Raw genomic sequence first — 9,415 nt, forward strand, 5'->3', positions numbered from 1 at the left:
GCTTTTACTCTCTTTTGTTTTTGGTTTTGAATTTCCCCCCCTTTGAATTTTTACTTTACTGTTTTCATTTAGTTCCTAATTATCTTAGTATTAACAAAATACCAAAGTGGCACCTAAATTGATGTTACAACTTATGTCACAACCACAAAAGGTTTCAACCCAAAATAATTTAGTTTATAAATTTTCAAAACATAAAAGGCATTTAATTAATGGTTTTAGCTAATGATTTAATTAGTTTAGTACATTTAAACATTTTGTAAAGCGTTGGTTTCTCCACCAATATGCCTTATGAATTAATAGTCATGTTAAGAACATTTTAGTTTTGACTTTTGAAAACTTTAACTGTTTGACTTGATTTTAACTTTGAATGTTTTGGACCGGTTTTTGATCTAGCGCGAGATTAGCAATAGTATCCAAGGTGACGTGGCGACATTAACGCGGGATTACTGTAGTCTAATTACCCGGGCGTCACACATTTGGAACCGTCGCTAAGTGAGTGTGGGCAATAGGGGGGTCCTTCCCACACGACCCAGAAATCGTCGGGGATAGGCCCTCCTGGGACACAGGCTGGGGCCGTGTGCGATCAGGCGAGGCATCAAAACCCAATCATTTCCGTAGGTATGTACATCCCACACGGTAATCCGAGAAAAAAAATTCCGTAGGTATGTACATCCCACACGGTGAATCCCAGAAAAACATTTCCGTTCATATGTATATCACACATAGTCAATCCAAGGAATACATTTCTGTTCTTATGTACATCCCACACAGTCAATCCAGGGAAAACATTTACGTTCGTATGTACATCCCACACAGTTTTATGTATAAGCTCGTGTGTGAAAGGTGTCACTATCACACACGCTCTGCCTTGGTTAACTGTTTGCTTTCATTAACTACATCACACACGATTTTATGTAGAAAATTGTGTGGCATTGTGCTATCCATCACAAGCGCTTTTACTGCCAAAACTGTTTGCAAAGTTCCATGAACGTCTGTTCTCTCTTTATTTTTGCATGTGATTTATTATTCGAATTGGAAATTTTGAAATATGAAATGTGCAATTCAAATTCTTAGCATAATGGTTCAACAACGAATCCATAAATAAAATTGCTAGTACAATATGTTCAGTAATTACAGGATTAGGCAACAATTAACTATGATGAACCATAATATTTAAAGGCGGTAAAGGTGAAGAGACAACTGTAAATCATTTTGATTGTTGACGGTGTTGAAGAAGTGGAATGCCCATAATGTGCCGTCCTGCATGCCATATGCACGAACCACTTTTGTCCAACCCCTTGTGACGACCGCTCGCCCATCCTTCACCGCCTTCAGGAAGACTTATAGAGCATTATCATGGTAGCATGAATTATATACTTTAACCTTAGTTGCCTCCACTCCGGTCATGTAGTTTGCAAGGTAATCATCAGTAAATAGCTTCGGAAACCACTGAAAAGAGAAACATATCAGATACTGAGGTCTAGTAGAGTAACTTGTTGTGGCAGGGGAAAAGGCAACACAACTTACCATCCTAAAGTTCATTGTTGTCTTCGACAAAGTGTAAATAAAGAGCTTAATTCCAATCACCCGTTTCTTTCGCCTAACAATCTTTCTTAGTTTCCTCACTTGACGCTTGTTCATGAATATCTCATTGCCCCATACACAAAAGGGATCGAAGCGTGGATCAGTACCGCTCATATATGTACCTACAAGCAACTAGTAAATGTTAGAAGCTAAACTGAGATTGCACAAATGATATAAAATACAACTACCTATGTTCCTAAGTACAAGTATTTTTTTGAGATTTCAATATGAACTACATACGGATGTATATAGAATTATAGATATAGTTTGGATTAGAATCTAGATTCACTCATTTTTCTCCTTATGTAGTCTATACTGGAATCTCTAAAAATACTTATATTTCAGAATAGATGGTGTATAAGACATGGGATGCAGCTAACCTCGACGGCAAACAACAACATCACCCATTGTAGCCCTGTGTAAGTACATGGGAAGACAATGTTAACCACAACAGGGTTAACATCCACCAAAAATAGCAAATGGTAATAAAACGGCAGCATCTGTAGTGATATCTTCATTTCGAAAGAGTAGCACGGTGGCAATGGGACGGATTAAAAAATGGATACAACTGTTAATTGCAACATGCTTAACAACATCCTAATTCATGTCTTGTAAGTTTGTAGCCATTGAAATACAACTCTTTAAAAATGGATACAGATGTTAATTGCAACAGGCTTAATGGACATTGAAACCGGTACTGATAAATGCAATTGGCAGAGTTAAACATTACAAGGCAGGTGCTGCCAAAGCAGATAATGGCCCAGTTGTCTATAAAAAGGTAGGGAAAATAGTTAAAACGTGTTAGGCATGTTTACTACAACATGCTTAATACATCGACCGTACAAAACATAGCCATTAATTGCAACTGGCATAGGTAAGATTGAACTGGTGAGTACATACTTGGTAAGTCCTGAGAGGTAGTTGTTGGGGAACTTCATCTTGGCCAGAGCCCGCCCAAAGTCAGCGGCGGCGGAGGCGAGCTTTTTCTCCGGGTCGATGCGCGGATCAGTGCCACTGACATGTGTACCTAAAGGCAACCCGTAAATGGTAGAAGTTAAACTGCAATTACACAAATGATGTCAAATACTGTAAGACATGGGATGCAGCTAACCTCGATGGCAAACAAAAGCATCGGCTGTTATGACCCTGTGTAAGTACATGGACATGCATGTTAAATAGAACAGGGTTAGCATCCACCAAAAATGGCAAATGGGAAGCATCTCTAGTATATCTTCATTGCGGAGAGTAGCATGGTAGCAAATGGACAGATTAAAAAATGGATACAAGTATTAATTGCAACAGGCTTAACAGCATCCTAAGCCATGTTTTGTAAGTTTGTAGCCATTGAAATACAACTATTTAAAAATCGATTCAACTATTAATTGCAACAGGCTTAATAGACATTGAAACTGGTACTGATAAAAATGCAATTGGCATAGTTGAATATCACAAGACAGGTGGTGCCAGAGTAGAGAATGGCCCAGATGTCTATAAAAAGGTAGGGAAAGTAGCAAAAACGTGTTAGGCATGTTTACTAGAACATTCTTAATACATTGACTGTATAGAACATGGCCATTAATTACAACTAGTATTGGTAAGATTGAACTGGTGAGTACATACTTGGTAAGTCCTGAGAGGTAGTTGCTGGGGCACTTCATCTTGGCCAGAGCCCGCCCAAAGTCAGCGACGGCGGAGGCGAGCTGTTTCTCCGGGTCGAAGCATGGATCAGTGCCACTGACATGTGTACATACAAGCAACCAGTAAATGGTAGAAGTTAAACTGCAATTGCACAAATTATACGAGATACTGTAAGACATGGGATGCAGCTCACCTCGATGACAAACAAAAGCATCGGCCGTTATGACCTTGCGTAAGTACATGGACATGCATGTTAAGTACAACAGGGTTAGCATCCACTAAAAATAGCAAATGGGCAGCATCTCTACTGATATCCCGAGTCATGTATTGTAAGTTTGTTGCTGGTATTGGTGAAATTGAGATGGACACGGTAATATTTGAACATCACACAGTGTGCAGTACTGAAATAAGCAAGGCACGAACATGATTAATACATCAACCATACAAATCATAGCCATTGCAAGTGGTATTGGTAAGATTTAGCTGGTCAGATCTTACATGTTAACTCCTGGGGGGTAGGTGCTGGGGGACTTCATCTGGGCCAGAGCCTGCACCATGTCGGTGGCGGAGGCGGAGGCGAGGTGTTCCTCCGGGTCAACACGCATAGCGGCCATCGCGCCATGGACCGCCATTAGCTCCTGGCGGTGGGGATTTGGAGGCATGAGGATGTTTCGCAGGCGTCATTTAAGCAATCAGGCCGAGGCCACGATAGAGATCGGTGTGTTACCTGACTGGATCCGAGCAGAACGTAGATGTGGTTGAAGCTGTGGTTGCGGCGGCGGCGGCAGCGGTTTGAGATGCTGGTAGGGGGAGGCGCGAGGGGAGGGGGATACTGAGGGTGGGGATGTGGTTGGAGGAATAAATTCTAAAATCGCGCGCCTAATGAAAATTTTGCTGCGAAACATGAAACTTGGGCAGGGAAACACACAACGCAGACGAAGCGCGTAAAATACTCGTGTGCGAGAAAAAAGAAAGTTGGCAGATCCCGTCTCCAAAAAATGTACACGTATACTTGATTTTTTTCGGTCAATGGTACGCCTGGTTTATTAGGAAACATCGCACAGGTAACTGACTTATGGGTCATTAACACAAAAAACATAGACAGGTACATCATAGAAACCGTGTGTTTTGTGAGAAGATTAACGGAAAAAAACGCACATGGGCACACATGCTAATCAACGCTCAAAGCCCTCAAAGGATGCTCTTACCGACATTGTACATTAATACCACAAACTTAAAGTACTACTGGTAATTTGCTCTAATACTAGAAACTTAAACTACTTCTCACATGCTGCCATCGGGGTATGCTGGCCAGACGCCGGCGTTCTCCTTCCCGACCTTGTAGGCGGAAGCCCACCGTGCTTCGATCTCTGCCAAGCTCTCCTCACCATGACGTGCAGCCTCTTTTTTTTGCGGTGGCAGGACTCTCTTTTCTTGACTGCTTTCTGCCTTTTCCGCTCCTTCTGTGCGGCTTTGGTCGCCTCTAGATCCACTAACCATTCGGCCATGGCAGCCTCAAAGTCCGCCCATGTAACTGTCTGGCAGTCGGCGGCGATGAACTCGGTGCGGCGAGATGCCATCGCTTCCTTACCATGTGTGCGGTCGCGGGCAGCGAGGAACGCGGCGCGGTGCGATGCCATCACTTCCTTACCAGTTACTGTGAGTCGCGGTGCCATGGACGACGCCTAGAGAGAGCTCTAGGATGGAGGGGTCGGGCAGCCGTACAGTGCGGTGGTATTCAAGAGCTCAACGACAAACGACAATAGAAATTTGGCTTCCCATACAATTTTGCTCGTTCATTATCGCACATGGTTCATCTCCGTCGCTTCTGGAACAGTGTGCGCTGAGCCTATTGTGTGTTGCGTTATGATTGGTCGGAACCCCAGCCACGCGGATCGTGTGTGTGCACCGTAGGATGTGCCGCGATCGAACGACAATCCACGTCCCTCACATCACACCCGTGCACCTATAGTTGGATTGGATTTATATGCGCTAAATGCCTATAAAATGCACATAATCCCCTAAATATGGTAAATGAGCCCAGAAAAATGCCAAATTTGAACATGGTGATTTGCAGGTGTATGTTCGTCGAAGAAAAAAAACTCCAGGGCAAAGAACAAAGAAAATTTGGATTCCCCTTCAATCTTGGTGATTTCCCTCTAGAAAGCGTGGAACTTCTTTGGTGATGGTTCGATTTATGAAGGCCATGCATGACGACATAAGCCAAACCTTCCCTAATTTTTACCAGTGCATGGTGAGGTCATACCATGGCACACCATGCCAGGCGGCATATTTTTCAAGCATTTATTTAATTTTTCTATAGTTGAAAACCCAATAAACAAACATTTGCGGTTGACTATTGCCACACATTTCATCAAAATATCTGTCCCTTCCTTGTAAAAGGTAGGAGAATTTACTAAATGGCACGAGCATGGTTTTCCAGGCCGTTCTTGTGCACCCTTTCAAGCACCGATTGTTTGAAACTTCCTCGGTGATGATTTCCCCCTCGAAACCATGAAACTTCCTCGGTGATGGTTCAATTTATGAAAGGCATGCATCACGACATAAGGAAAACAATATCCAATTTTTACCAAGGCATGGTGAGGCCATACCATGCACCATGCCAAGCGTCATGTTTTCCAACCATGTGTTTCATTTTTTGTATAGTTGTTAACCCAGTAAACGACGCGTTTATGGTTGACTATTGCCACACATTTCCTTGAAATATCTGCCCATTCCTTGTAAAAGGCATGAGAATGTACTAAATAACACGAGCATGGTTTTATAGACCATTCTTGTGCACCTTTTCATGCACCGATTATTCGAATTTGAATTATGTTCATTAATGCCTAGAAAATGCACACAATCCCCTAAATATGGTGAATGAGCCCGGAAAAATGTCAAATTTGAACACGTTGCATTTGAGGCGGTACGTTGATCGTTGGAAAAAACTAAATGAAAAACTAGGATAGAAATTTGGATTCCCCTTCAATCTTGGGGATTTCCCTCTCGAGAGCATGAAACTTCCTCGGTGATGGTTCGGTTTATGAAGGGCGTGCATGACGACATAAGCCAAACCTTCTCAATTTTTTACCAGGGCATGGTGAGGTCATACCATGGCACCATGCCAGGCGTCATGTTTTTAAGCATTTATTTCATTTTTTCTATAGTTGAAAACCCAACAAACAAACATTTGTGGTTGATTATTGCCACACATTTCATCAAAATATCTGTTCATTCCTTGTAAAAGGCATGAGAATTTACTCAATGGCACGAGCATGGGTTTCTAGGCCATTCTTGTGGACCCTTTCATGCACCGATTGTTTGAACTTGAATTATGTGCATTAATGCCTAGGAAATGCACATAATCCCCTAAATATGGCAAATGAATCCGGAAAAGTGCCAAATTTGAACACGGTGATTTGCAGGTTGTATGTCCATCATAGAAAAAACTCGTGGACGAAGGACAAAGGAAATTTGGACCCTCCCTTCAATATTGGTGATTTCCCCCTCAAAACAATGAAACTTCCTCGATGATAGTTCGTTTTATGAAAGGCGTGCGTGGCGACATTTTTACCAGGGCACACTGAGGTCATACCATGGCACCACACCAGGCGTCATGTTTTCCAAGCATGTACTTCATTTTTGTATAGTTGTTAACCCATAAAACGACGCATTTATGGTTGACTATTGGCACACATTTCCTTGAAATATCTTCCTATTCCTTGTAAAAGGCATGAGAATGTACTAAATAGCATGAGCATGGTTTTCCAGACCGTTCTTGTGCACCTTTTCATGCACCAATTGTTCGAATTTGAATTATGTGCATAATTAATGCCTAGAAAATGCACATAATCCCCTAAAGATGGTAAATGAGTTCGGAAAAATGTCAAATTTGAACACGTTGCATTTTAGGCGGTATGTTGATCGTTGGAAAAAAACTGAATGGCAAACTAGGACGGACATTTGGATTCCCCTTCAATCTTGGTGATTTCCCTCTCGAAAGCATTGAACTTCCTCGGTGATGGTTCGATTTATGAAGGGCATGCATGACGACATAAATCAAACCTTCTCATCTTTTAACCAGGGCACCATGCCAGGCATCATGTTTTTCAAGAACATATTTCATTGTTCTATAGTTGATAACCCAGTAAATGGCGCATTTGTGGTTGACTATTGCCGCGCATTCCATTAAAATCTCTGCCAATTTCTTGTAAAAGGCTTGAGAAATTACTAAATACCACGAGTATGGTTTTTCCAGACCGTTCTTGTGCACCCTTTCATGCACCGATTGTTTGAATTTGAATTATGTGCATTAATACCTACAAAATGCACATAATCCCCTAAAAATTGTAAATGAACCCGGAAAAGTGTCAAATTTGAACACAGCGATTATCAAGGTTTATGTTCATCGTAGAAAAAAACTCATGGATGAAGGACAACGGAAATTTCGATTCCCATTAAATCTCGATAATTTACTATCGCACACGATTCATCTTCGTCGCCTCTACGAACCGTGTGTGTTCACCCACAAATGCAAAAGGAAATACAAAACCCTCGCCCACTTCCTCCCCACTCATTCTCCGCGGACTCCTCCGCAACTCTGCACCCTAAGCTCGATGACTGTTGGCGGTGGGCGTAGGTCGCGCTCCAAACGGCACCGGATTTCGCCCCTGCCACTTTTTGCCGCCTATCTGCACCGACATTCTAGACTCTGGTCGACTTGGATTTTCCGTGGGATTGGGCCAGGCATTTTTCTCAAGGAGAAGGTAATCAACCTAATTAGTAAAATATTCACTCATCTCTTATCATAGTCCGTTCGTCACTGTTAATCAACCGGCGGAAATCACCATGGAATCATTTTTTGTTCTAGCTGATTCGTGTGTGTTCATTCATGTGTCCACAGTGCGAGCACAAATCGGGCAACTGTGGTCGTGGCCAGTCGGAAATGAAGCTCTATCTCACCATTCCGGATGACTTCAGGGAGCACTCGGTATGTTCAATCTCAACCTACCACGGTCGGCATGGCCTAAATTTGTGAACATATACCGTCTGTTGCTACATTATCTATATATTTGCATCAAATCTTTGTTACATTATCTATTTTTAATTCTATATTTTTGTACTTTGCTTTCATCTATATATATATTGATTTGTTCTATCAGTTACTCCCATATTTGCATCTTGCTGTGTTATTTCAATATATCTAATTTACGATCTTAATTTTCATTTCAAGCAGTAATCCCTTGCTTTGCAAGAACAGGAGTAGAAGGAAATCTTGCGCTTTACTTTGCTCATGACTCCTAGGATGTCATATTGACAACGCAGCATGGATTTACAATGACGGTTAGCGTAAATCTTGCTAGAGATGGTCGCTCCTATTTTAATGCGGACTTTTGGAGAAAAATGTCTAAGTGTTATGAATTGAAAGCTGGCAATAAAATTCTAGTGCATGCACCACAGCCTGGTCTAATTAACATGGATGTTTACTTCTCCAACGTCATCAGCCGATCAAACTTTGATCGAGGTTAGTGTCCTTTCAACTTTCTCCATGATGTCATATTACTATTTAAGCAACCAATTGATCACTATTTAAGAAACCAATTGTGATATCATATTCTGACTCCGTTCCTAGGCAATAACAAATTTTATTTACCAATTTATGTGCACTATATATTCTTCTGCCATGTTCTAAATAAATAATACATTTCCACCTTTTAAGCAGGATATGTTGGATGCATAGTGAATGATCTGTATGTTACTAAGCGTACCAAATTTTACTGGAAGGACTTGGAGCATGTCATAAACTTTGTTGATAGTCTGACAGAGATAGCACAACGTATGAATGCTGGATTTTGGATGGGGTTAATTAGACCTATGGTGCACACACTGAACAAGACCAATTGTGTCCACAAAACGCTGGTAAAAAGTCTTATTTTAATGTTGATGCTCATAAACTATATATATCTTCAATGATATGTTACAATTGTTTTTTATTCTACATGTCAACAGAAATTGCCCCCTGTAGCAGCTCCTGGATCGATTTCCCGGCGTGGTCGAATTATACTTGTGCCTGCTAATAACGCCAAAGTGATTGCAAGGTACTGCATTTCCTGCAGAAATAGAACCATTCAAATTAACAAGTTCTCGCTTCTCGTGGCAATGCATCCATATTGGAAAGTTGGAGACACTG

This window comes from Triticum dicoccoides, chromosome 6A (assembly GCF_002162155.2).
Source record: "Triticum dicoccoides isolate Atlit2015 ecotype Zavitan chromosome 6A, WEW_v2.0, whole genome shotgun sequence".
Taxonomy (NCBI): domain Eukaryota; kingdom Viridiplantae; phylum Streptophyta; class Magnoliopsida; order Poales; family Poaceae; genus Triticum; species Triticum dicoccoides.